The 24150-nt window shown below is 50.7% G+C and overlaps 33 non-coding genes across 33 annotated transcripts; all 33 read right to left on the bottom strand.

Annotated features, from left to right (window-relative positions):
- Window positions 1-421: 421 nt before the first annotated feature.
- LOC135002788 (U1 spliceosomal RNA) lies at window positions 422-584 on the bottom strand. Its single transcript, XR_010203963.1, has one exon. It is a non-coding gene; the product is annotated as a U1 spliceosomal RNA (small nuclear RNA).
- Window positions 585-736: 152 nt separating this feature from the next.
- LOC135002648 (U1 spliceosomal RNA) lies at window positions 737-900 on the bottom strand. The gene has a single exon (XR_010203836.1). It is a non-coding gene; the product is annotated as a U1 spliceosomal RNA (small nuclear RNA).
- A 676-nt stretch (window positions 901-1576) lies between these two features.
- LOC135002738 (U1 spliceosomal RNA) lies at window positions 1577-1739 on the bottom strand. Its single transcript, XR_010203916.1, has one exon. It is a non-coding gene; the product is annotated as a U1 spliceosomal RNA (small nuclear RNA).
- A 152-nt stretch (window positions 1740-1891) lies between these two features.
- On the bottom strand, window positions 1892-2055 carry LOC135002636 (U1 spliceosomal RNA). Its single transcript, XR_010203824.1, has one exon. It is a non-coding gene; the product is annotated as a U1 spliceosomal RNA (small nuclear RNA).
- Window positions 2056-2659: 604 nt separating this feature from the next.
- On the bottom strand, window positions 2660-2822 carry LOC135002737 (U1 spliceosomal RNA). The gene has a single exon (XR_010203915.1). It is a non-coding gene; the product is annotated as a U1 spliceosomal RNA (small nuclear RNA).
- Window positions 2823-2974: 152 nt separating this feature from the next.
- LOC135002624 (U1 spliceosomal RNA) lies at window positions 2975-3138 on the bottom strand. The gene has a single exon (XR_010203812.1). It is a non-coding gene; the product is annotated as a U1 spliceosomal RNA (small nuclear RNA).
- Window positions 3139-3813: 675 nt separating this feature from the next.
- Window positions 3814-3976, bottom strand: LOC135002748 (U1 spliceosomal RNA). Its single transcript, XR_010203927.1, has one exon. It is a non-coding gene; the product is annotated as a U1 spliceosomal RNA (small nuclear RNA).
- A 152-nt stretch (window positions 3977-4128) lies between these two features.
- On the bottom strand, window positions 4129-4292 carry LOC135002613 (U1 spliceosomal RNA). Its single transcript, XR_010203801.1, has one exon. It is a non-coding gene; the product is annotated as a U1 spliceosomal RNA (small nuclear RNA).
- Window positions 4293-4896: 604 nt separating this feature from the next.
- LOC135002736 (U1 spliceosomal RNA) lies at window positions 4897-5059 on the bottom strand. Its single transcript, XR_010203914.1, has one exon. It is a non-coding gene; the product is annotated as a U1 spliceosomal RNA (small nuclear RNA).
- A 152-nt stretch (window positions 5060-5211) lies between these two features.
- LOC135002602 (U1 spliceosomal RNA) lies at window positions 5212-5375 on the bottom strand. The gene has a single exon (XR_010203790.1). It is a non-coding gene; the product is annotated as a U1 spliceosomal RNA (small nuclear RNA).
- A 676-nt stretch (window positions 5376-6051) lies between these two features.
- LOC135002747 (U1 spliceosomal RNA) lies at window positions 6052-6214 on the bottom strand. The gene has a single exon (XR_010203926.1). It is a non-coding gene; the product is annotated as a U1 spliceosomal RNA (small nuclear RNA).
- A 152-nt stretch (window positions 6215-6366) lies between these two features.
- LOC135002591 (U1 spliceosomal RNA) lies at window positions 6367-6530 on the bottom strand. Its single transcript, XR_010203779.1, has one exon. It is a non-coding gene; the product is annotated as a U1 spliceosomal RNA (small nuclear RNA).
- A 604-nt stretch (window positions 6531-7134) lies between these two features.
- On the bottom strand, window positions 7135-7297 carry LOC135002735 (U1 spliceosomal RNA). The gene has a single exon (XR_010203913.1). It is a non-coding gene; the product is annotated as a U1 spliceosomal RNA (small nuclear RNA).
- A 152-nt stretch (window positions 7298-7449) lies between these two features.
- Window positions 7450-7613, bottom strand: LOC135002579 (U1 spliceosomal RNA). Its single transcript, XR_010203768.1, has one exon. It is a non-coding gene; the product is annotated as a U1 spliceosomal RNA (small nuclear RNA).
- Window positions 7614-8283: 670 nt separating this feature from the next.
- LOC135002786 (U1 spliceosomal RNA) lies at window positions 8284-8446 on the bottom strand. The gene has a single exon (XR_010203961.1). It is a non-coding gene; the product is annotated as a U1 spliceosomal RNA (small nuclear RNA).
- A 129-nt stretch (window positions 8447-8575) lies between these two features.
- LOC135002746 (U1 spliceosomal RNA) lies at window positions 8576-8738 on the bottom strand. Its single transcript, XR_010203925.1, has one exon. It is a non-coding gene; the product is annotated as a U1 spliceosomal RNA (small nuclear RNA).
- Window positions 8739-8890: 152 nt separating this feature from the next.
- Window positions 8891-9054, bottom strand: LOC135002567 (U1 spliceosomal RNA). The gene has a single exon (XR_010203757.1). It is a non-coding gene; the product is annotated as a U1 spliceosomal RNA (small nuclear RNA).
- Window positions 9055-9729: 675 nt separating this feature from the next.
- Window positions 9730-9892, bottom strand: LOC135002714 (U1 spliceosomal RNA). The gene has a single exon (XR_010203895.1). It is a non-coding gene; the product is annotated as a U1 spliceosomal RNA (small nuclear RNA).
- A 152-nt stretch (window positions 9893-10044) lies between these two features.
- LOC135002530 (U1 spliceosomal RNA) lies at window positions 10045-10206 on the bottom strand. Its single transcript, XR_010203720.1, has one exon. It is a non-coding gene; the product is annotated as a U1 spliceosomal RNA (small nuclear RNA).
- A 674-nt stretch (window positions 10207-10880) lies between these two features.
- Window positions 10881-11043, bottom strand: LOC135002726 (U1 spliceosomal RNA). The gene has a single exon (XR_010203906.1). It is a non-coding gene; the product is annotated as a U1 spliceosomal RNA (small nuclear RNA).
- A 152-nt stretch (window positions 11044-11195) lies between these two features.
- Window positions 11196-11357, bottom strand: LOC135002547 (U1 spliceosomal RNA). The gene has a single exon (XR_010203737.1). It is a non-coding gene; the product is annotated as a U1 spliceosomal RNA (small nuclear RNA).
- Window positions 11358-12032: 675 nt separating this feature from the next.
- LOC135002745 (U1 spliceosomal RNA) lies at window positions 12033-12195 on the bottom strand. Its single transcript, XR_010203924.1, has one exon. It is a non-coding gene; the product is annotated as a U1 spliceosomal RNA (small nuclear RNA).
- A 152-nt stretch (window positions 12196-12347) lies between these two features.
- LOC135002556 (U1 spliceosomal RNA) lies at window positions 12348-12511 on the bottom strand. The gene has a single exon (XR_010203746.1). It is a non-coding gene; the product is annotated as a U1 spliceosomal RNA (small nuclear RNA).
- A 674-nt stretch (window positions 12512-13185) lies between these two features.
- On the bottom strand, window positions 13186-13348 carry LOC135002771 (U1 spliceosomal RNA). Its single transcript, XR_010203946.1, has one exon. It is a non-coding gene; the product is annotated as a U1 spliceosomal RNA (small nuclear RNA).
- Window positions 13349-13500: 152 nt separating this feature from the next.
- LOC135002578 (U1 spliceosomal RNA) lies at window positions 13501-13662 on the bottom strand. Its single transcript, XR_010203767.1, has one exon. It is a non-coding gene; the product is annotated as a U1 spliceosomal RNA (small nuclear RNA).
- A 674-nt stretch (window positions 13663-14336) lies between these two features.
- On the bottom strand, window positions 14337-14499 carry LOC135002744 (U1 spliceosomal RNA). The gene has a single exon (XR_010203923.1). It is a non-coding gene; the product is annotated as a U1 spliceosomal RNA (small nuclear RNA).
- Window positions 14500-14651: 152 nt separating this feature from the next.
- On the bottom strand, window positions 14652-14815 carry LOC135002545 (U1 spliceosomal RNA). Its single transcript, XR_010203735.1, has one exon. It is a non-coding gene; the product is annotated as a U1 spliceosomal RNA (small nuclear RNA).
- A 672-nt stretch (window positions 14816-15487) lies between these two features.
- LOC135002725 (U1 spliceosomal RNA) lies at window positions 15488-15650 on the bottom strand. The gene has a single exon (XR_010203905.1). It is a non-coding gene; the product is annotated as a U1 spliceosomal RNA (small nuclear RNA).
- A 152-nt stretch (window positions 15651-15802) lies between these two features.
- Window positions 15803-15964, bottom strand: LOC135002498 (U1 spliceosomal RNA). Its single transcript, XR_010203690.1, has one exon. It is a non-coding gene; the product is annotated as a U1 spliceosomal RNA (small nuclear RNA).
- A 674-nt stretch (window positions 15965-16638) lies between these two features.
- LOC135002800 (U1 spliceosomal RNA) lies at window positions 16639-16800 on the bottom strand. The gene has a single exon (XR_010203971.1). It is a non-coding gene; the product is annotated as a U1 spliceosomal RNA (small nuclear RNA).
- A 152-nt stretch (window positions 16801-16952) lies between these two features.
- On the bottom strand, window positions 16953-17116 carry LOC135002776 (U1 spliceosomal RNA). The gene has a single exon (XR_010203951.1). It is a non-coding gene; the product is annotated as a U1 spliceosomal RNA (small nuclear RNA).
- Window positions 17117-17787: 671 nt separating this feature from the next.
- LOC135002658 (U1 spliceosomal RNA) lies at window positions 17788-17950 on the bottom strand. The gene has a single exon (XR_010203846.1). It is a non-coding gene; the product is annotated as a U1 spliceosomal RNA (small nuclear RNA).
- A 152-nt stretch (window positions 17951-18102) lies between these two features.
- Window positions 18103-18266, bottom strand: LOC135002499 (U1 spliceosomal RNA). Its single transcript, XR_010203691.1, has one exon. It is a non-coding gene; the product is annotated as a U1 spliceosomal RNA (small nuclear RNA).
- Between the last annotated feature and the right edge of the window lie 5884 nt (window positions 18267-24150).

The following is a 24150-nucleotide window of genomic DNA, read 5'->3' as shown; positions in this document are numbered from 1 at the left end:
TGATGTCATCCAAGCAGTGGGTCAAAGTTGGCTTCAACCCTCGTCTGCATATGAAAAGAAAAAAGGGATGGCAGGGCATGGCGGCCTTTTGTGGCGCTTGGATGACCCCTAATTCGCATTAAACATCTCCACCCTCCTTCAGTGTGGGGCTCATGTTGGCTATGCCCCAGCCCCTGAAGCATTCAAGCTGATTTCTTGCAGCAGCTGGGCACTGTAACAGCTCCAGAGCTGCTCTGTAAAGCATGTAAAAGGGTGTGGGCCCTGCAGCACTACCTGTAGTTTGCATTGTGCGTTGGAAGGCACAAAGTAAGCAGACGGGAGAGGTCAGGATAGTGCGCAAGGGCATAGAAGGGAGCGGCTCAAGAAAAGAGAAGTGGAAACAAACAGCAAACTAGGCTGGAGAGAGACCTGAGAAAAAGAGATCTGAATTATACGAGAGCCGACCAGAGGAAACACAAATTATGCAGTCAAGTGTCCCACATTTGGGGAAATCGCAGGAGCAGCACACCCAGAGTGCAATGGGTGAGCCTTGCCCTGGGAGAAGCACCTTCCTGATCTTAGTATCTCACTTGGCAGGTAAGTAGGAGATGGGCTAGAGCTGGGGAGGGTCGCTGCTCGGGCAACCCCCTGTCAAGTGAAGAAGATCCAACTGAGGCAGCACAAGGGAACTATCGAAAGAAGAACAAGGCTAGAGGAAGATCTGAGACAAAGAAATCTGACTATTACCAGAGCTGACCAGAGGAAAGCACAAACACAGTCCCCCACTACCACAAATAATGCAGTCGAGTTTCCCACATTTGGGGAAATCACAGGGGTCAGCATACCCAGAATGCAATGAATGAACCTCACCCTGGGAGAACAATCTTCATGACCATGGTATCTCCTATGCAAAATAAGTATGATTTGGGATAGGGCTGGGGAGGGCCGCTGCTCAGGCACATCTCTGTCAAGTAAAGGAGATTTAACTGAGGCAGCACAAGGGAACTCTCATCTGGGGACAACAACTGCAGGGAGAACACATATTTTCAGATGAACATGGGAGGGCAGAAGGCTGCCTAATACGGAAGCACCCCCAAACAACAAACCAAATGCAACAACTAGTGCAAGCATTCCTGGGGGAAGGCCTGCAGAAGATGGATTTGTATACAGTGATGTCATCCAAGCAGTGGGCCAAAGTTGGCTGGAACCCTCATCTGCATATGAAAAGAGAAAAGGGGTATGCAGGGCATGGCGGCCTTTTGCGGCGCTTGGATGACCCTTAGTTCGCATTAAACACCCCCACCCTCCTTCGGTGTGGGGCTCATGTTGGCAATGCCCCAGCCCCTGAAGCATTCAAGCTAATTTTTTGCAGCAGCTTGGCACTGTAACAGCTCCAGAGCTGCTCTGTAAGGCAAGTAAAAGGGTGTGGGCCCTGCAGCACTACCTGTAGTTTGCATTGTGCATTGGAAGGCACAAAGTAAGCAGACAGGAGGAGAAGTCAGGATAGTGCACAAGGGTATAGAAGGGAGGGGCTCATAAAAAAAAAGAAGTGGAAACAGACAGCAAACTAGGCTGGAGAAAGACCTGAGACAAAGAGATCTGAATTATATGAAAGCCGACCAGTGGAAACACAAATTATGCAGTCAAGTTTCCCACATTTGGGGAAATCACAGGGGCAGCACACCCAGAGTGCAATGGGTGAGCCTTACCCTGGGAGAAGCACCTTCATGATCATAGTATCTTACCTGGCAGGTAAGTAGGAGTTGGGCTAGAGCTGGGGAGGGTCGCTGCTCAAGCACCCCCCTGTCAAGTGAAGGAGATCCAACTGAGGCAGCACAAGGAAACTCTCGAAAGAGGAACAAGGCTAGAGGAAGATCTGAGACAAATAAATCTGACTTTTACCAGAGGTGACCAGAGGAAAGCACAAACACAGTCCCCCACTACCACAAATAATGCAGTCGAGTTTCCCACATTTGGGGAAATCACAGGGGTCAGCATACCCAGAATGCAATGAATGAACCTCACCCTGGGAGAACAATCTTCATGACCATGGTATCTCCTATGCAAAATAAGTATGATTTGGGATAGGGCTGGGGAGTGCCGCTGCTCAGGCATATCTCTGTCAAGTAAAGGAGATTCAACTGAGGCAGCACAAGGGAACTCTCATCTGGGGACAACAACTGCAGGGACAACACATATATTCAAATGAACATGGGAGGGCAGAAGGCTGCCTAATACTGAAGCACCCCCAAACAACAAACCAAATGCAACAACTAGTACAAGCATTCCTGGGGGAAGGTCTACAGAAGACGGATTTGCATAGTGATGTCATCCAAGCAGTGGGCCAAAGTTGGCTGGAACCCTCATCTGCATATGGAAAGAGAAAAGGGGTATGCAGGGCATGGCGGCCTTTTGCAGCACTTGGATGGCCCCTTAAGCATTCAAGCTGATTTCTTGCAGCAGCTGGGCACTGTATCAGCTCCAGAGCTGCTCTGTTAGGCAAGTAAAAGGGTGTGGGCCCTGCAGCACTACCTGTAATTCGCATTGTGCATTGGAAGGCACAAAGTAAGCAGACTGGAGAAGTCAGGATAGTGCGCAAGGGCATAGAAGGGAGCGGCTCAAGAAAAGAGAAGTGGAAACAGACAGCAAACTAGGCTGGAGAGAGACCTGAGACAAAGAGATCTGAATTATACGAGAGCCGACCAGGGGAAACACAAATTATGCAGTCAAGTTTCCCATATTTGGGGAAATCACAGGGGCAGCACACCCAGAGTGCAATGGGTGAGCCTTGCCCTGGGAGAAGCACCTACATGATCATAGTATCTCACCTGGCAGGTAAGTAGGAGTTGGGCTAGAGCTGGGGAGGGTCGCTGCTCGGGCACCCCCCTGTCAAGTGAAGGAGATCCAACTGAGGTAGCACAAGGGAACTCTCGAAAGAGGAACAAGGCTGGAGGATAATCTGAGACAAAGAAATCTGACTTTTACCAGAGCTGACCAGAGGAAAGCACAAACACAGTCCCCCACTACCACAAATAATGCAGTCGAGTTTCCCACATTTGGGGAAATCACAGGGGTCAGCATACCCAGAATGCAATGAATGAACCTCACCCTGGGAGAACAATCTTCATGACCATGGTATCTCCTATGCAAAATAAGTATGATTTGGGATAGGGCTGGGGAGGGCCGCTGCTCAGGCACATCTCTGTCAAGTAAAGGAGATTCAACTGAGGCAGCACAAGGGAACTCTCATCTGGGGACAACAACTGCAGGGAGAACACATATTTTCAGATGAACATGGGAGGGCAGAAGGCTGCCTAATACGGAAGCACCCCCAAACAACAAACCAAATGCAACAACTAGTGCAAGCATTCCTGGGGGAAGGCCTGCAGAAGATGGATTTGTATACAGTGATGTCATCCAAGCAGTGGGCCAAAGTTGGCTGGAACCCTCATCTGCATATGAAAAGAGAAAAGGGGTATGCAGGGCATGGCGGCCTTTTGCGGCGCTTGGATGACCCTTAGTTCGCATTAAACACCCCCACCCTCCTTCGGTGTGGGGCTCATGTTGGCAATGCCCCAGCCCCTGAAGCATTCAAGCTAATTTTTTGCAGCAGCTTGGCACTGTAACAGCTCCAGAGCTGCTCTGTAAGGCAAGTAAAAGGGTGTGGGCCCTGCAGCACTACCTGTAGTTTGCATTGTGCATTGGAAGGCACAAAGTAAGCAGACAGGAGGAGAAGTCAGGATAGTGCACAAGGGTATAGAAGGGAGGGGCTCATAAAAAAAAGAAGTGGAAACAGACAGCAAACTAGGCTGGAGAAAGACCTGAGACAAAGAGATCTGAATTATATGAAAGCCGACCAGTGGAAACACAAATTATGCAGTCAAGTTTCCCACATTTGGGGAAATCACAGGGGCAGCACACCCAGAGTGCAATGGGTGAGCCTTGCCCTGGGAGAAGCACCTTCATGATCATAGTATCTTACCTGGCAGGTAAGTAGGAGTTGGGCTAGAGCTGGGGAGGGTCGCTGCTCAAGCACCCCCCTGTCAAGTGAAGGAGATCCAACTGAGGCAGCACAAGGAAACTCTCGAAAGAGGAACAAGGCTAGAGGAAGATCTGAGACAAAGAAATCTGACTTTTACCAGAGGTGACCAGAGGAAAGCACAAACACAGTCCCCCACTACCACAAATAATGCAGTCGAGTTTCCCACATTTGGGGAAATCACAGGGGTCAGCATACCCAGAATGCAATGAATGAACCTCACCCTGGGAGAACAATCTTCATGACCATGGTATCTCCTATGCAAAATAAGTATGATTTGGGATAGGGCTGGGGAGGGCCGCTGCTCAGGCATATCTCTGTCAAGTAAAGGAGATTCAACTGAGGCAGCACAAGGGAACTCTCATCTGGGGACAACAACTGCAGGGACAACACATATATTCAAATGAACATGGGAGGGCAGAAGGCTGCCTAATACTGAAGCACCCCCAAACAACAAACCAAATGCAACAACTAGTACAAGCATTCCTGGGGGAAGGTCTACAGAAGACGGATTTGCATAGTGATGTCATCCAAGCAGTGGGCCAAAGTTGGCTGGAACCCTCATCTGCATATGGAAAGAGAAAAGGGGTATGCAGGGCATGGCGGCCTTTTGCAGCACTTGGATGGCCCCTTAAGCATTCAAGCTGATTTCTTGCAGCAGCTGGGCACTGTATCAGCTCCAGAGCTGCTCTGTTAGGCAAGTAAAAGGGTGTGGGCCCTGCAGCACTACCTGTAATTCGCATTGTGCATTGGAAGGCACAAAGTAAGCAGACTGGAGAAGTCAGGATAGTGCGCAAGGGCATAGAAGGGAGCGGCTCAAGAAAAGAGAAGTGGAAACAGACAGCAAACTAGGCTGGAGAGAGACCTGAGACAAAGAGATCTGAATTATACGAGAGCCGACCAGGGGAAACACAAATTATGCAGTCAAGTTTCCCATATTTGGGGAAATCACAGGGGCAGCACACCCAGAGTGCAATGGGTGAGCCTTGCCCTGGGAGAAGCACCTACATGATCATAGTATCTCACCTGGCAGGTAAGTAGGAGTTGGGCTAGAGCTGGGGAGGGTCGCTGCTCGGGCACCCCCCTGTCAAGTGAAGGAGATCCAACTGAGGTAGCACAAGGGAACTCTCGAAAGAGGAACAAGGCTGGAGGATAATCTGAGACAAAGAAATCTGACTTTTACCAGAGCTGACCAGAGGAAAGCACAAACACAGTCCCCCACTACCACAAATAATGCAGTCGAGTTTCCCACATTTGGGGAAATCACAGGGGTCAGCATACCCAGAATGCAATGAATGAACCTCACCCTGGGAGAACAATCTTCATGACCATGGTATCTCCTATGCAAAATAAGTATGATTTGGGATAGGGCTGGGGAGGGCCGCTGCTCAGGCACATCTCTGTCAAGTAAAGGAGATTCAACTGAGGCAGCACAAGGGAACTCTCATCTGGGGACAACAACTGCAGGGAGAACACATATTTTCAGATGAACATGGGAGGGCAGAAGGCTGCCTAATACGGAAGCACCCCCAAACAACAAACCAAATGCAACAACTAGTGCAAGCATTCCTGGGGGAAGGCCTGCAGAAGATGGATTTGTATACAGTGATGTCATCCAAGCAGTGGGCCAAAGTTGGCTGGAACCCTCATCTGCATATGAAAAGAGAAAAGGGGTATGCAGGGCATGGCGGCCTTTTGCGGCGCTTGGATGACCCTTAGTTCGCATTAAACACCCCCACCCTCCTTCGGTGTGGGGCTCATGTTGGCAATGCCCCAGCCCCTGAAGCATTCAAGCTAATTTTTTGCAGCAGCTTGGCACTGTAACAGCTCCAGAGCTGCTCTGTAAGGCAAGTAAAAGGGTGTGGGCCCTGCAGCACTACCTGTAGTTTGCATTGTGCATTGGAAGGCACAAAGTAAGCAGACAGGAGGAGAAGTCAGGATAGTGCACAAGGGTATAGAAGGGAGGGGCTCATAAAAAAAAAGAAGTGGAAACAGACAGCAAACTAGGCTGGAGAAAGACCTGAGACAAAGAGATCTGAATTATATGAAAGCCGACCAGTGGAAACACAAATTATGCAGTCAAGTTTCCCACATTTGGGGAAATCACAGGGGCAGCACACCCAGAGTGCAATGGGTGAGCCTTGCCCTGGGAGAAGCACCTTCATGATCATAGTATCTTACCTGGCAGGTAAGTAGGAGTTGGGCTAGAGCTGGGGAGGGTCGCTGCTCAAGCACCCCCCTGTCAAGTGAAGGAGATCCAACTGAGGCAGCACAAGGAAACTCTCGAAAGAGGAACAAGGCTAGAGGAAGATCTGAGACAAAGAAATCTGACTTTTACCAGAGGTGACCAGAGGAAAGCACAAACACAGTCCCCCACTACCACAAATAATGCAGTCGAGTTTCCCACATTTGGGGAAATCACAGGGGTCAGCATACCCAGAATGCAATGAATGAACCTCACCCTGGGAGAACAATCTTCATGACCATGGTATCTCCTATGCAAAATAAGTATGATTTGGGATAGGGCTGGGGAGGGCCGCTGCTCAGGCATATCTCTGTCAAGTAAAGGAGATTCAACTGAGGCAGCACAAGGGAACTCTCATCTGGGGACAACAACTGCAGGGACAACACATATATTCAAATGAACATGGGAGGGCAGAAGGCTGCCTAATACTGAAGTACCCCCAAACAACAAACCAAATGCAACAACTAGTACAAGCATTCCTGGGGGAAGGTCTACAGAAGACGGATTTGCATAGTGATGTCATCCAAGCAGTGGGCCAAAGTTGGCTGGAACCCTCATCTGCATATGGAAAGAGAAAAGGGGAATGCAGGGCATGGCGGCCTTTTGCAGCACTTGGATGGCCCCTTAAGCATTCAAGCTGATTTCTTGCAGCAGCTGGGCACTGTATCAGCTCCAGAGCTGCTCTGTTAGGCAAGTAAAAGGGTGTGGGCCCTGCAGCACTACCTGTAATTCGCATTGTGCATTGGAAGGCACAAAGTAAGCAGACTGGAGAAGTCAGGATAGTGCGCAAGGGCATAGAAGGGAGCGGCTCAAGAAAAGAGAAGTGGAAACAGACAGCAAACTAGGCTGGAGAGAGACCTGAGACAAAGAGATCTGAATTATACGAGAGCCGACCAGGGGAAACACAAATTATGCAGTCAAGTTTCCCATATTTGGGGAAATCACAGGGGCAGCACACCCAGAGTGCAATGGGTGAGCCTTGCCCTGGGAGAAGCACCTACATGATCATAGTATCTCACCTGGCAGGTAAGTAGGAGTTGGGCTAGAGCTGGGGAGGGTCGCTGCTCGGGCACCCCCCTGTCAAGTGAAGGAGATCCAACTGAGGTAGCACAAGGGAACTCTCGAAAGAGGAACAAGGCTGGAGGATAATCTGAGACAAAGAAATCTGACTTTTACCAGAGCTGACCAGAGGAAAGCACAAACACAGTCCCCCACTACCACAAATAATGCAGTCGAGTTTCCCACATTTGGGGAAATCACAGGGGTCAGCATACCCAGAATGCAATGAATGAACCTCACCCTGGGAGAACAATCTTCATGACCATGGTATCTCCTATGCAAAATAAGTATGATTTGGGATAGGGCTGGGGAGGGCCGCTGCTCAGGCACATCTCTGTCAAGTAAAGGAGATTCAACTGAGGCAGCACAAGGGAACTCTCATCTGGGGACAACAACTGCAGGGAGAACACATATTTTCAGATGAACATGGGAGGGCAGAAGGCTGCCTAATACTGAAGCACCCCCAAACAACAAACCAAATGCAACAACTAGTGCAAGCATTCCTTGGGGAAGGCCTACAGCAGACGGATTTGCATATGGTGATGTCATCCAAGCAGTGGGTCAAAGTTGGCTTCAACCCTCGTCTGCATATGAAAAGAAAAAAGGGATGGCAGGGCATGGCGGCCTTTTGTGGCGCTTGGATGACCCCTAATTCGCATTAAACATCTCCACCCTCCTTCAGTGTGGGGCTCATGTTGGCTATGCCCCAGCCCCTGAAGCATTCAAGCTGATTTCTTGCAGCAGCTGGGCACTGTAACAGCTCCAGAGCTGCTCTGTAAAGCATGTAAAAGGGTGTGGGCCCTGCAGCACTACCTGTAGTTTGCATTGTGCGTTGGAAGGCACAAAGTCAGCAGACGGGAGAGGTCAGGATAGTGCGCAAGGGCATAGAAGGGAGCGGCTCAAGAAAAGAGAAGTGGAAACAAACAGCAAACTAGGCTGGAGAGAGACCTGAGAAAAAGAGATCTGAATTATACGAGAGCCGACCAGAGGAAACACAAATTATGCAGTCAAGTGTCCCACATTTGGGGAAATCGCAGGAGCAGCACACCCAGAGTGCAATGGGTGAGCCTTGCCCTGGGAGAAGCACCTTCCTGATCTTAGTATCTCACTTGGCAGGTAAGTAGGAGATGGGCTAGAGCTGGGGAGGGTCGCTGCTCGGGCAACCCCCTGTCAAGTGAAGGAGATCCAACTGAGGCAGCACAAGGAAACTCTCGAAAGAGGAACAAGGCTAGAGGAAGATCTGAGACAAAGAGATCTGAATTATATGAAAGCCGACCAGTGGAAACACAAATTATGCAGTCAAGTTTCCCACATTTGGGGAAATCACAGGGGCAGCACACCCAGAGTGCAATGGGTGAGCCTTGCCCTGGGAGAAGCACCTTCATGATCATAGTATCTTACCTGGCAGGTAAGTAGGAGTTGGGCTAGAGCTGGGGAGGGTCGCTGCTCAAGCACCCCCCTGTCAAGTGAAGTAGATCCAACTGAGGCAGCACAAGGAAACTCTCGAAAGAGGAACAAGGCTAGAGGAAGATCTGAGACAAAGAAATCTGACTTTTACCAGAGGTGACCAGAGGAAAGCACAAACACAGTCCCCCACTACCACAAATAATGCAGTCGAGTTTCCCACATTTGGGGAAATCACAGGGGTCAGCATACCCAGAATGCAATGAATGAACCTCACCCTGGGAGAACAATCTTCATGACCATGGTATCTCCTATGCAAAATAAGTATGATTTAGGATAGGGCTGGGGAGGGCCGCTGCTCAGGCACATCTCTGTCAAGTAAAGGAGATTCAACTGAGGCAGCACAAGGGAACTCTCATCTGGGGACAACAACTGCAGGGAGAACACATATTTTCAGATGAACATGGGAGGGCAGAAGGCTGCCTAATACTGAAGCACCCCCAAACAACAAACCAAATGCAACAACTAGTGCAAGCATTCCTGGGGGAAGGCCTGCAGCAGATGGATTTACATATGGTGATGTCATCCAAGCAGTGGGTCAAAGTTGGCTTCAACCCTCGTCTGCATATGAAAAGAGAAAAGGGGCGTGCAGGGCATAGCGGCCTTTTGCGGCGCTTGGATGACCCCTAGTTCGCATTAAACACCTCCACCCTCCTTCGGTGTGGGGCTCATGTTGGCAATGCCCCAGCCCTTGAAGCATTCAAGCTGATTTCTTGCAGCAGCTTGGCACTGTAACAGCTCCAGAGCTGCTCTGTAAGGCAAGTAAAAGGGTGTGGGCCCTGCAACACTACCTGTAGTTCGCATTGTCCGTTGGAAGGCACAAAGTAAGCAGACAGGAGGAGAAGTCAGGATAGTGCACAAGGGTATAGAAGGGAGGGGCTCAAAAAAAAAAGAAGTGGAAACAGACAGCAAACTAGGCTGGAGAGAGACCTGAGACAAAGAGATCTGAATTAAATGAAAGCCGACCAGGGGAAACACAAATTATGCAGTCAAGTGTCCCACATTTGGGGAAATCACAGGAGCAGCACACCCAGAGTGCAATGGGTGAGCCTTGCCCTGGGAGAAGCACCTTCCTGATCATAGTATCTCACCTGACAGGTAAGTAGGAGTTGCGCTAGAGCTGGGGAGGGTCGCTGCTCGGGCACCCCCCTGTCAAGTGAAGGAGATCCAACTGAGGAAGCACAAGGGAACTCTCGAAAGAAGAACAAGGCTAGAGGAGGATCTGAGACAAAGAAATCTGACTGTTACCAGAGCTGACCAAAGGAAAGCACAAACAGTCCCCCACTACCACAAATAATGCAGTCGAGTTTCCCACATTTGGGGAAATCACAGGGGTCAGTATACCCAGAATGCAATGAATGAACCTCACCCTGGGAGAACAATCTTCATGACCATGGTATCTCCTATGCAAAATAAGTATGATTTGGGATAGGGCTGGGGAGGGCCGCTGCTCAGGCACATCTCTGTCAAGTAAAGGAGATTCAACTGAGGCAGCACAAGGGAACTCTCATCTGGGGACAACAACTGCAGGGAGAACACATATTTTCAGATGAACATGGGAGGGCAGAAGGCTGCCTAATACTGAAGCACCCCCAAACAACAAACCAAATGCAACAACTAGTGCAAGCATTCCTGGGGGAAGGCCTGCAGCAGATGGATTTGCATATGGTGATGTCATCCAAGCAGTGGGTCAAAGTTGGCTTCAACCCTCGTCTGCATATGAAAAGAGAAAAGGGGCGTGCAGGGCATAGCGGCCTTTTGCGGCGCTTGGATGACCCCTAGTTCGCATTAAACACCTCCACCCTCCTTCGGTGTGGGGCTCATGTTGGCAATGCCCCAGCCCTTGAAGCATTCAAGCTGATTTCTTGCAGCAGCTTGGCACTGTAACAGCTCCAGAGCTGCTCTGTAAGGCAAGTAAAAGGGTGTGGGCCCTGCAGCACTACCTGTAGTTCGCATTGTCCGTTGGAAGGCACAAAGTAAGCAGACAGGAGGAGAAGTCAGGATAGTGCACAAGGGTATAGAAGGGAGGGGCTCAAAAAAAAAGAAGTGGAAACAGACAGCAAACTAGGCTGGAGAGAGACCTGAGACAAAGAGATCTGAATTAAATGAAAGCCGACCAGGGGAAACACAAATTATGCAGTCAAGTGTCCCACATTTGGGGAAATCACAGGAGCAGCACACCCAGAGTGCAATGGGTGAGCCTTGCCCTGGGAGAAGCACCTTCCTGATCATAGTATCTCACCTGGCAGGTAAGTAGGAGTTGCGCTAGAGCTGGGGAGGGTCGCTGCTCGGGCACCCCCCTGTCAAGTGAAGGAGATCCAACTGAGGAAGCACAAGGGAACTCTCGAAAGAAGAACAAGGCTAGAGGAGGATCTGAGACAAAGAAATCTGACTGTTACCAGAGCTGACCAAAGGAAAGCACAAACAGTCCCCCACTACCACAAATAATGCAGTCGAGTTTCCCACATTTGGGGAAATCACAGGGGTCAGCATACCCAGAATGCAATGAATGAACCTCACCCTGGGAGAACAATCTTCATGACCATGGTATCTCCTATGCAAAATAAGTATGATTTGGGATAGGGCTGGGGAGGGCCGCTGCTCAGGCATATCTCTGTCAAGTAAAGGAGATTCAACTAAGGCAGCACAAGGGAACTCTCATCTGGGGACAACAACTGCAGGGAGAACACATATTTTCAAATGAACATGGGAGGGCAGAAGGCTGCCTAATACTGAAGCACCCCCAAACAACAAACCAAATGCAACAACTAGTACAAGCATTTCTGGGGGAAGGTCTGCAGAAGACGGATTTGCATACAGTGATGTCATCCAAGCAGTGGGCCAAAGTTGGCTGGAACCCTCATCTGCATATGAAAAGAGATTAGGGATATGCAGGGCATGGCGGCCTTTTGCGGCGCTTGGATGACCCTTCGTTCGCATTAAACACCCCCACCCTCCTTCGGTGTGGGGCTCATGTTGGCAATGCCCCAGCCCCTGAAGCATTCAAGCTGATTTCTTGCAGCAGCTTGGCACTGTAACAGCTCCAGAGCTGCTCTGTTAGGCAAGTAAAAGGGTGTGGGCCCTGCAGCACTACCTGTAGTTTGCATTGTGCATTGGAAGGCACAAAGTAAGCAGACAGGAGGAGAAGTCAGGATAGTGCACAAGGGTATAGAAGGGAGGGGCTCATAAAAAAAAGAAGTGGAAACAGACAGCAAACTAGGCTGGAGAAAGACCTGAGACAAAGAGATCTGAATTATATGAAAGCCGACCAGTGGAAACACAAATTATGCAGTCAAGTTTCCCACATTTGGGGAAATCACAGGGGCAGCACACCCAGAGTGCAATGGGTGAGCCTTGCCCTGGGAGAAGCACCTTCATGATCATAGTATCTTACCTGGCAGGTAAGTAGGAGTTGGGCTAGAGCTGGGGAGGGTCGCTGCTCAAGCACCCCCCTGTCAAGTGAAGGAGATCCAACTGAGGCAGCACAAGGGAACTCTCGAAAGAGGAACAAGGCTAGAGGAAGATCTGAGACAAAGAAATCTGACTTTTACCAGAGGTGACCAGAGGAAAGCACAAACACAGTCCCCCACTACCACAAATAATGCAGTCGAGTTTCCCACATTTGGGGAAATCACAGGGGTCAGCATACCCAGAATGCAATGAATGAACCTCACCCTGGGAGAACAATCTTCATGACCATGGTATCTCCTATGCAAAATAAGTATGATTTGGGATAGGGCTGGGGAGGGCCGCTGCTCAGGCACATCTCTGTCAAGTAAAGGAGATTCAACTGAGGCAGCACAAGGGAACTCTCATCTGGGGACAACAACTGCAGGGAGAACACATATTTTCAGATGAACATGGGAGGGCAGAAGGCTGCCTAATACTGAAGCACCCCCAAACAACAAACCAAATGCAAGAACTAGTGCAAGCATTCCTGGGGGAAGGCCTGCAGCAGATGGATTTGCATATGGTGATGTCATCCAAGCAGTGGGTCAAAGTTGGCTTCAACCCTCGTCTGCATATGAAAAGAGAAAAGGGGCGTGCAGGGCATAGCGGCCTTTTGCGGCGCTTGGATGACCCCTAGTTCGCATTAAACACCTCCACCCTCCTTCGGTGTGGGGCTCATGTTGGCAATGCCCCAGCCCTTGAAGCATTCAAGCTGATTTCTTGCAGCAGCTTGGCACTGTAACAGCTCCAGAGCTGCTCTGTAAGGCAAGTAAAAGGGTGTGGGCCCTGCAGCACTACCTGTAGTTCGCATTGTCCGTTGGAAGGCACAAAGTAAGCAGACAGGAGGAGAAGTCAGGATAGTGCACAAGGGTATAGAAGGGAGGGGCTCAAAAAAAAAGAAGTGGAAACAGACAGCAAACTAGGCTGGAGAGAGACCTGAGACAAAGAGATCTGAATTAAATGAAAGCCGACCAGGGGAAACACAAATTATGCAGTCAAGTGTCCCACATTTGGGGAAATCACAGGAGCAGCACACCCAGAGTGCAATGGGTGAGCCTTGCCCTGGGAGAAGCACCTTCCTGATAATAGTATCTCACCTGGCAGGTAAGTAGGAGTTGCGCTAGAGCTGGGGAGGGTCGCTGCTCGGGCACCCCCCTGTCAAGTGAAGGAGATCCAACTGAGGCAGCACAAGGGAACTCTCGAAAGAAGAACAAGGCTAGAGGAGGATCTGAGACAAAGAAATCTGACTGTTACCAGAGCTGACCAGAGGAAAGCACAAACAGTCCCCCACTACCACTAATAATGCAGTCGAGTTTCCCACATTTGGGGAAATCACAGGGGTCAGCATACCCAGAATGCAATGAATGAACCTCACCCTGGGAGAACAATCTTCATGACCATGGTATCTCCTATGCAAAATAAGTATGATTTGGGATAGGGCTGGGGAGGGCCGCTGCTCAGGCATATCTCTGTCAAGTAAAGGAGATTCAACTGAGGCAGCACAAGGAAACTCTCATCTGGGGACAACAACTGCAGGGAGAACACATATTTTCAAATGAACATGGGAGGGCAGAAGGCTGCCTAATACTGAAGCACCCCCAAACAACAAACCAAATGCAACAACTAGTACAAGCATTCCTGGGGGAAGGTCTGCAGAAGACGGATTTGCATACAGTGATGTCATCCAAGCAGTGGGCCAAAGTTGGCTGGAACCCTCATCTGCATATGAAAAGAGAATAGGGGTATGCAGGGCATGGCGGCCTTTTGCGGCGCTTGGATGACCCTTAGTTCGCATTAAACACCCCCACCCTCCTTCGGTGTGGGGCTCATGTTGGCAATGCCCCAGCCCCTGAAGCATTCAAGCTGATTTCTTGCAGCAGCTTGGCACTGTAACAGCTCCAGAGCTGCTCTGTAAGGCAAGTAAAAGGGTGTGGGCCCTGCAGCACTGCCTGTAGTTTGCATTGTGCATTGGAAGGCACAAAGTAAGCAGACAGGAGGAGAAGTCAGGATAGTGCACAAGGGTATAGAAGGGAGGGGCTCAAAAAAAAAGAAGTGGAAACAGACAGCAAACTAGGCTGGAGAAAGACCTGAGACAAAGAGATCTGAATTATATGAAAGCCGACCAGTGGAAACACAAATTATGCAGTCAAGTTTCCCACATTTGGGGAAATCACAGGGGCAGCACACCCAGAGTGCAATGGGTGAGCCTTGCCCTGGGAGAAGCACCTTCATGATCATAGTATCTTACCTGGCAGGTAAGTAGGAGTTGGGCTAGAGCTGGGGATGGTCGCTGCTCAAGCACCCCCCTGTCAAGTGAAGGAGATCCAACTGAGGCAGCACAAGGGAACTCTCAAAAGAGGAACAAGGCTAGAGGAAGATCTGAGACAAAGAAATCTGACTTTTACCAGAGGTGACCAGAGGAAAGCACAAACACAGTCCCCCACTACCACAAATAATGCAGTCGAGTTTCCCACATTTGGGGAAATCACAGGGGTCAGCATACCCAGAATGCAATGAATGAACCTCACCCTGGGAGAACAATCTTCATGACCATGGTATCTCCTATGCAAAATAAGTATGATTTGGGATAGGGCTGGGGAGGGCCGCTGCTCAGGCACATCTCTGTCAAGTAAAGGAGATTCAACTGAGGCAGCACAAGGGAACTCTCATCTGGGGACAACAACTGCAGGGAGAACACATATTTTCAGATGAACATGGGAGGGCAGAAGGCTGCCTAATACTGAAGCACCCCCAAACAACAAACCAAATGCAACAACTAGTGCAAGCATTCCTGGGGGAAGGCCTGCAGCAGATGGATTTGCATATGGTGATGTCATCCAAGCAGTAAGTCAAAGTTGGCTTCAACCCTCGTCTGCATCTGAAAAGAGAAAAGGGGTATGCAGGGCATGGCGGCCTTTTGCGGCTTGGATGACCCCTAGTTCGCATTAAACACCTCCACCCTCCTTCGGTGTGGGGCTCATGTTGGCAATGCCCCAGCCCTTGAAGCATTCAAGCTGATTTCTTGCAGCAGCTTGGCACTGTAACAGCTCCAGAGCTGCTCTGTAAGGCAAGTAAAAGGGTGTGGGCCCTGCAGCACTACCTGTAGTTCGCATTGTCCGTTGGAAGGCACAAAGTAAACAGACATGAGGAGAAGTCAGGATAGTGCACAAGGGTATAGAAGGGAGGGGCTCAAAAAAAAAGAAGTGGAAACAGACAGCAAACTAGGCTGGAGAGAGACCTGAGACAAAGAGATCTGAATTAAATGAAAGCCGACCAGGGGAAACACAAATTATGCAGTCAAGTGTCCCACATTTGGGGAAATCACAGGAGCAGCACACCCAGAGTGCAATGGGTGAGCCTTGCCCTGGGAGAAGCACCTTCCTGATCATAGTATCTCACCTGGCAGGTAAGTAGGAGTTGCGCTAGAGCTGGGGAGGGTCGCTGCTCGGGCACCCCCCTGTCAAGTGAAGGAGATCCAACTGAGGCAGCACAAGGGAACTCTCGAAAGAAGAACAAGGCTAGAGGAGGATCTGAGACAAAGAAATCTGACTGTTACCAGAGCTGACCAGAGGAAAGCACAAACAGTCCCCCACTACCACAAATAATGCAGTCGAGTTTCCCACATTTGGGGAAATCACAGGGGTCAGCATACCCAGAATGCAATGAATGAACCTCACCCTGGGAGAACAATCTTCATGACCATGGTATCTCCTATGCAAAATAAGTATGATTTGGGATAGGGCTGGGGAGGGCCGCTGCTCAGGCATATCTCTGTCAAGTAAAGGAGATTCAACTGAGGCAGCACAAGGGAACTCTCATCTGGGGACAACAACTGCAGGGAGAACACATATTTTCAAATGAACATGGGAGGGCAGAAGGCTGCCTAATACTGAAGCACCCCCAAACAACAAACCAAATGCAACAACTAGTACAAGCATTCCTGGGGGAAGGTCTGCAGAAGACGGATTTGCATACAGTGATGTCATCCAAGCAGTGGGCCAAAGTTGGCTGGAACCCTCATCTGCATATGAAAAGAGAATAGGGGTATGCAGGGCATGGCGGTCTTTTGCGGCGCTTGGATGACCCTTAGTTCGCATTAAACACCCCCACCCTCCTTCGGTGTGGGGCTCATGTTGGCTATGCCCCAGCCCCTGAAGCATTCAAGCTGATTTCTTGCAGCAGCTTGGCACTGTAACAGCTCCAGAGCTGCTCTGTAAGGCAAGTAAAAGGGTGTGGGACCTGCAGCACTGCCTGTAGTTTGCATTGTGCATTGGAAGGCACAAAGTAAGCAGACAGGAGGAGAAGTCAGGATAGTGCACAAGGGTATAGAAGGGAGTGGCTCAAAAAAAAAGAAGTGGAAACAGACAGCAAACTAGGCTGGAGAGAGACCTGAGACAAAGAGATCTGAATTATATGAAAGCCGACCAGTGGAAAAACAAATTATGCAGTCAAGTTTCCCACATTTGGGAAATCACAGGGGCAGCACACCCAGAGTGCAATGGGTGAGCCTTGCCCTGGGAGAAGCACCTTCATGATCATAGTATCTCACCTGGAAGGTAAGTAGGAGTTGGGCTAGAGCTGGGGAGGGTCGCTGCTCAAGCACTCCCCTGTCAAGTGAAGGAGATCCAACTGAGGCAGCACAAGGGAACTCTCGAAAGAAGAATAAGGCTAGAGGAAGAAATGAGACAAAGAAATCTGACTTTTATCAGAGCTGACCAGAGGAAAACACAAACACAGTCCCCCACTACCACAAATAATGCAGTCGAGTTTCCCACATTTGGGGAAATCACAGGGGTCAGCATACCCAGAATGCAATGAATGAACCTCACCCTGGGAGAACAATCTTCATGACCATGGTATCTCCTATGCAAAATAAGTATGATTTGGGATAGGGCTGGGGAGGGCCGCTGCTCAGGCACAACTCTGTCAAGTAAAGGAGATTCAACTGAGGCAGCACAAGGGAACTCTCATCTGGGGACAACAACTGCAGGGAGAACACATATTTTCAGATGAACATGGGAGGGCAGAAGGCTGCCTAATACTCAAGCACCCCCAAACAACAAACCAAAAGCAACAACTAGTGCAAGCATTCCTGGGGGAAGGCCTGCAGCAGATGGATTTGCATATGGTGATGTCATCCAAGCAGTGGGTAAAAGTTGGCTTCAACCATCGTCTGCATATGAAAAGAGAAAAGGGGCGTGCAGGGCATGGCGGCCTTTTGCGGCGCTTGGATGACCACTAGTTCGCATTAAACACCTCCACCCTCCTTCGGTGTGGGGCTCATGTTGGCTATGCCCCAGCCCCTTAAGCATTCAAGCTGATTTCTTGCAGCAACTGGGCACTGTAACAGCTCCAGAGCTGCTCTGTAAGGCAAGTAAAAGGGTGTGGGCCCTGCAGCACTACCTGTAGTTCGCATTGTGCGTTGGAAGGCACAAAGTAAGCAGACGGGAGAAGTCAGGATAGTGCGCAAGGGCATAGAAGGGAGCGGCTCAAGAAAAGAGAAGTGGAAAAAGACAGCAATCTAGGCTGGAGAGAGACCTGAGACAAAGAGATCTGAATTATACGAGAGTCGACCAGGGGAAACACAAATTATGCAGTCAAGTTTCCCACATTTGGGGAAATCGCAGGAGCAACACACCCAGAGTGCAATGGGTGAGCCTTGCCCTGGGAGAAGCACCTTCATGATCATAGTATCTCACCTGGCAGGTAAGTAGGAGTTGGGCTAGAGCTGGGGAGGGTCGCTGCTCGGGCACCCCCCTGTCAAGTGAAGGAGATCCAACTGAGGCAGCACAAGGGAACTCTCGAAAGAAGAACAAGGCTAGAGGAAGATCTGAGACAAAGAAATCTGACTTTTACCAGAGCTGACTAGAGGAAAGCACAAACACAGTCCCCCACTACCACAAATAATGCAGTCGAGTTTCCCACATTTGGGGAAATCACAGGGGTCAGCATACCCAGAATGCAATGAATGAACCTCACCCTGGGAGAACAACCTTCATGACCATGGTATCTCCTATGCAAAATAAGTATGATTTGGGATAGGGCTGGGGAGGGCCGCTGCTCAGGCACATCTCTGTCAAGTAAAGGAGATTCAACTGAGGCAGCACAAGGGAACTCTCATCTGGGGACAACAACTGCAGGGAGAACACATATTTTCAGATGAACATGGGAGGGCAGAAGGCTGCCTAATACTGAAGCACCCCCAAACAACAAACCAAATGCAACAACTAGTGCAAGCATTCCTGGGGGAAGGCCTGCAGCAGATGGATTTGCATATGGTGATGTCATCCAAGCAGTGGGTCAAAGTTGGCTTCAACCCTCGTCTGCATATGAAAAGAGAAAAGGGGCGTGCAGGGCATGGCGGCCTTTTGCGGCGCTTGGATGACCCCTAGTTCGCATTAAACACCTCCACCCTCCTTCGGTGTAGGGCTCATGTTGGCTATGCCCCAGCCCCTTAAGCATTCAAGCTTATTTCTTGCAGCAGCTGGGCACTGTAACAGCTCCAGAGCTGCTCTGTAAGTGCTAAAACACACGAGACGGCTGTCGCCGCCCGGCAAACACACGGCCGGCTTTTAACTGCTGCCGTGATGTAAAGACACATGCAGCGCAATGTGTCCTTACACACGGCACGGTGCCGGCCCAGCTGCCGGGTAACAGCCGGGACTCACCACTGAATAGTCCGGCTGCCGGCCCGTGCTCCTGCCGTCTGTCTGATTCAGTGTATAAGCACTGTCAATGAGTGCTTACACACACAACAGCTATTCGCCGGGAACAATGTGTTTCCTCACCCATACATCACATGGTTTATTGATAAAAACACTACAACCCGCCCACATCAGTGCACTCACTGCAGGCGTAGTTTGGAGAAAATGGCAGAGCTAGATATTGACACTGAGAGACTGATTTCCTTGGTAGAAATCAGACCAGTTTTGTGGGATAAAACTCTTGAAGTTTATAAAGACAGAAATGCCACCAGAAAGGCTTGGCACGAGCTTTGCTGTGATTTGAAAGCTGATTTCAATGAGCTTGCTGAGAATGATAAAGAACTGTTTGGTTAGTATTTGATTTATTGTTTCGATTTATAATACAGTTGTGTCATTTATATATATATATGTCTATATATCTATGTATATGTGTGTGTTTGTGTTCTTTTCGGACTCAGTACATTTTTCTAATCAACTTTCTATTGGGCCAAACTGGGAATACTTTTTTGTTGTAGTTTTCTGTGTCAAGCAACTGTGCACCAGTGCCGTAACTAGACATTTTAGCGCTGTGTGCAAAAAACAGCATCAGCGGCCCCCACACTTATGTAATATAAGGGCAGTGTGCGCCGCAGCCGTTCCAAAAAATATAGGGTCATGGCTTCATGGGGAAGGTGTGTGGCCACAAAAGAATCCCAATTCATACTACGGTGCACAGTAGTCTCTATTATTTAAATTACACCGCACAGTAGCGCCACTACACCAGGTAGAGCCCCTTTTACACAGTACGGCTGATAGATTCCCCTTTTTACACATTACGGCAGACAGAGGGGGGTCATTCGGATTTGATCGCTCACTAGCAACTTTTGGGTGCGCTGCGATCATAGAGTCGCCGCCTATGGGGGAGTGTATTTTCACTTGGCAAGTGTGGGAACGCCTTTGCAGCTGAGTGGCCCCAAAACAGTTTTTGCAGTTTCTGAGTAGCTCTGGACTTACTCAGCCACTGCGATCACTTTAGTCTTTTTGGTCGTGGAATTGACGTCAGACACCCGCCTTGCAAACGCTTGGACACGCCTGCGTTTTTGCAAACACTCCCAGAAAACGGACAGTTGCCAACCATAAACACCCTCTTCCTGGCAATCACCTTGCGATCGACTGTGCGAATGGATTCTTCGTAAAATCTATCGGCCAGCACCGATCCTCTTTGTACCCGTAGGACGCGCCTGCGCATTGCAGTGCATATGCATGCACAGTTTGGCCAAGTTTTAACATGATCACAGCGCTGCAAAAATTTCCTAGCGATCGAACAACTTGTAATGACCCCTAGAGTCCCCCCTTTTACACATTACGGAAGACAATCCCTGTTTAAGCACATTACGGCAGCCAGTCCCCCTTTTCACACATTCTGGCACACAGGATTTCCCTTTTTCCACATTACGGCAGCCAGTCCACCTTTCATACATTAGGTAAACAGGAGAGAGAGATAGATAGATAGATAGATAGATAGATAGATAGATAGATAGAAAGATAGATAGATAGATAGATAGATAGATAGATAGATAGACAGACAAATAGCAGCACTATGTAATTGGTGGCAGCGTCACATGCAGCTGTCCCTCTCCTTCCGCATTGGCTGGCCGCCGCCGCTGTGAATGCTGGGATGAGGGAGGCGCATCCCAGCATTCACAGCGGCGGCGTCCAGACAATGCAGAAGGAGAGGGACAACTGCAGCAGCGCCACCAACAATTACACTGCGCTGCTGCAGCTCCAGAGTCCCCCTACTCCTCCCCTGCCCCCGGAGCTGCTCCTCTCCGGCGGCAGCACACGCACACAGGCGGCTTGTAGTGACTCATTACAATGCCGCTGATGACTTACCGACGCCGGAATCCCAACAACACAATGACGACAGGGGTGGCGAGCGGAACGCAGCCCCTTGCGGGCTAGCTTCGCTCGCCACACTGCGGGCACGGTGCCTCGCTACGCTCGGCACACTATTATATTCTCCCTCTATGGGTGTCGTGGACACCCACGGAGGGAGAATATGTTGGGATTGTGGCAGTTGGGATTCCGTCGGCGGTATCTTGACCGCATCCCACATATATATATATATATATATATATACACACACACCAGGGCCGTAACTACGTGTGTGCCAAGGGGGCTTGGCACACAGCGCAGTTGCCCTGAGGGCGCAACGGCCAGCGGCATGTAATGAGTCAAATTGACTCATTACATGCCGCCGAAGTCTGCGCCGTGCGCCCCGCTGTGTAGGGAGAAGAGGACCAGCGCCGGGCAGCGGAGAGAAGGAGGAGGAAGGAGGGGGAGCAGTGAGCCGCAGCAGCGCTATTTGATTGGTAGTAAGCGCCGCTGCAGCATCCCCCTCTCCTCCTGTATTGGCTGCCCGGCGCTGCTAAGGATGCTGGGATGCGGTTTCCCAGCATCCACAGCAGCGCCAGGCAACCAATACAGGAGGAGAGGGGGATGCTGCAGCGGCGCTTACTACCAATCAAATAGCGCTGCTGCGGCTCCCTGCTCCCCCTCTTTCCTCCTCCTTCTCATCTCACACAGCCTGCACCGAGAGGAAGCTGCACGAGGAGCCTGTCAGCGGGGAGAAAGTAAGTATATTCTCTCTCTCTCTCTCTCTCTCTCTTGGTCACCGTCTGCCGCAATGTGTAAAAAGGGGTCCCGTCTGCCGCAATGTGTAAAAATGGGGACTGGCTGCCGCAATGTGTAAAAAGGGGGCCTGGATGCCGCAATGTGTAAAAAGGGGGCCTGGCTGCCGCAATGTGTAAAAAGGGGGACTGGCTGCCGCAATGTGTAAAAAGGGGGACTGGCTGCTGTAATGTGTAAAAAGGGGGACGCTGTCTATTGTAATGTATAAAAGGGGCGCTACTGTGCAGCGAAATTTGAATAATGTAGATTACTGTGCACCGTAGTATGAATTGCTATTATTTTGTGGCCACGCACCCTTCCCCTTTAAGCCACGCCCCTATAAATTTTTTGCGCACCTTAGGCGTGCACTGCCCCTATCTTACATTGGGGGGGGCGCCACTATCGTTTCTTGCACACAGCGCTAAAATGCCTAGTTACGGCACTGACACACACATACACACACACACACACACAATGTACATCCACCGTTACTCCCACTAAAGTCCGTACCGGCCAGGTGCTCACCCAGGTAAGATACCTCACAAATACACTACGAACTCGGGTGCCACTCAAGGGTCTCTGCAGTTAGTACAACAGACAGTGGATCTTGTAAATCAACGTTTTGATTTAATGACTAAATCGTCATCAGGATGTGAAACTGAGGCCGATTTAGACATGAAATGGAAACGTTGATCTACAAGATCTACTGTCTGTCGGACTAACTGTGCAGACCCTTTAGTGGCACCAGACTTCGTTGTGTGTGTGTGTATATATATATTATAAGGGCACGGTCGTGCCCTTATATTAAGGCTGAATCGAACAAACGGAATTCTCCCATAGGGAACTTCTGAGATGGGGGCATGGTGTTTGAGGGGCTACACCTCAAAACTGATTGGACGTACTGAGCTCAAATTTGGCATGGGAGCGTAGAATCGTCACCTGCTGCTGCATGCCAAATTTCAGGGCAAAATAATAAAAAAATGAGGAATTGGGAGTAACCTAAAGTTCCAACTGTCAGTTTTTTTCTGCCACTCCCTCAGTGGCTTTTTGACATGGTTTTCCTATAGAGTGAATGAGGAGATTTTTGGGAAGGCATAACTCAGGATAGAGGACGAATTAAGACTTGGGGTTTGTTTTATTAGATAGAGTATGTCCCAGTGTAGTGCCTTTTGGGGTTGTGGTTTTTGAGAAAGTTATAGGTTTTTTTTAATTAAGTAAAATATGCCCCATTATAAAGATAGGGCTTTTCAATTTGTTGCGGCTGCGCAGTGGCCGCCAGCAGGGGGTGTACAAACAGTAGCTTCAAATGGGTGTACAAATATGGCTGACATCTGCACAGAAGCGGACATCGGATCTGCGATCCTCCTCGCAGCCAGAACACTCTGCCGGTCCCCTCCTTAAATTGACGCTTGGCCAGCAATAAGGTATCCGGGGGGTGGGGGGAAAGGGGCAGTAAGTGAGCGGCGCGGGTGGCTCATTTATACACCGGGCGCCCTGTGCGGCGGTGTAATATTGCCCCCCGCCCCCGCCGCCGCGTGTGCTGACCTGGGAGGGGAATGCTGGCACAGGAGTGCAGACTACCTCTCTGGCTAATGGGTGATGAGAGGTATCTGCAGTGCATGAGCGGCTCCCCGGCCCTGCTGCTAGTACGGTGTGAGTGCGGCCAGGCAGAGGTGTCAGTGTGGAATCGCCAGCGAGTCACCCAGCGACCCGTCAGAGCAGCGGAGGAGGGATGCGGCGTCATACACCCAGCAGCAGCATCTCCGTCCTCACAGCCGCTGCCCGGACACCGCACACACAGCTGCTGCCCGCTCCTTGCTGCTGGACACTATTGGGGAGGGCCTGGCATGTGCCAGCGGCGGCTGCCCGGGGATATATACTGTGCACCGGTCCCTGGGCTGGGAGTCTCTGTGCTGCACTTGCACAGTGTGAGGAGGACACAGAGGGAAGGGGGTTTTATATCCACACACACAGGAGACACGCTGAACCGCACCATCAGGAGGATCCCACCACCACAGTCCAGAGAAGCCTGTGTGTGTGTGTCCGTGTCCGTGTCCCCTCCCCCTTCACCTCCCCCTTCATCTCCTCCCCCCCTCCTCTCCCCCTCCCTGCTGTTTGTCCGGCCTCCCTCCCCTCCCCTCCCCTGCTGTGTGTCCGGCCACCCCCCCCCGCCCGCCCGCCCCTGCTGTGTGTCCGCCCCCCCCCCCTCCTCCCCTGCTGTGTGTCCGGCCAACCCCCCCCCTCCTCCCCTGCTGTGTGTCCGGTCACCCTCCCCTCCCCTGCTGTGTGTCCGGCCACCCCCCCCCCCCGCCCCTGCTGTGTGTCCGGCCACCCCCCACTTCTCCCCTGCTGTGTGTCCGGCCACCCCCCCCTCCTCCCGCTGTGTCCGGCCACCCCCTACCACCTTCCCTCCCTGCCGTGTGTCCGGTCACCCTCCCCTCCCTGCCGTGTGTCCGGTCACCCTCCCCTCCCTGCTGTGTGTCCGGCCGCCCTCCCCTCCACTGCTGTGTGTCCGGCCACCCTCCCCTGCTGTGTGTCCGGCCACCCCCCCCTCCTCCCCT

This window comes from Pseudophryne corroboree, unplaced genomic scaffold, assembly GCF_028390025.1.
Source record: "Pseudophryne corroboree isolate aPseCor3 unplaced genomic scaffold, aPseCor3.hap2 scaffold_179, whole genome shotgun sequence".
In the NCBI taxonomy this organism is placed as follows: domain Eukaryota; kingdom Metazoa; phylum Chordata; class Amphibia; order Anura; family Myobatrachidae; genus Pseudophryne; species Pseudophryne corroboree.
This window is presented reverse-complemented; position numbering and strand designations above follow the sequence as displayed.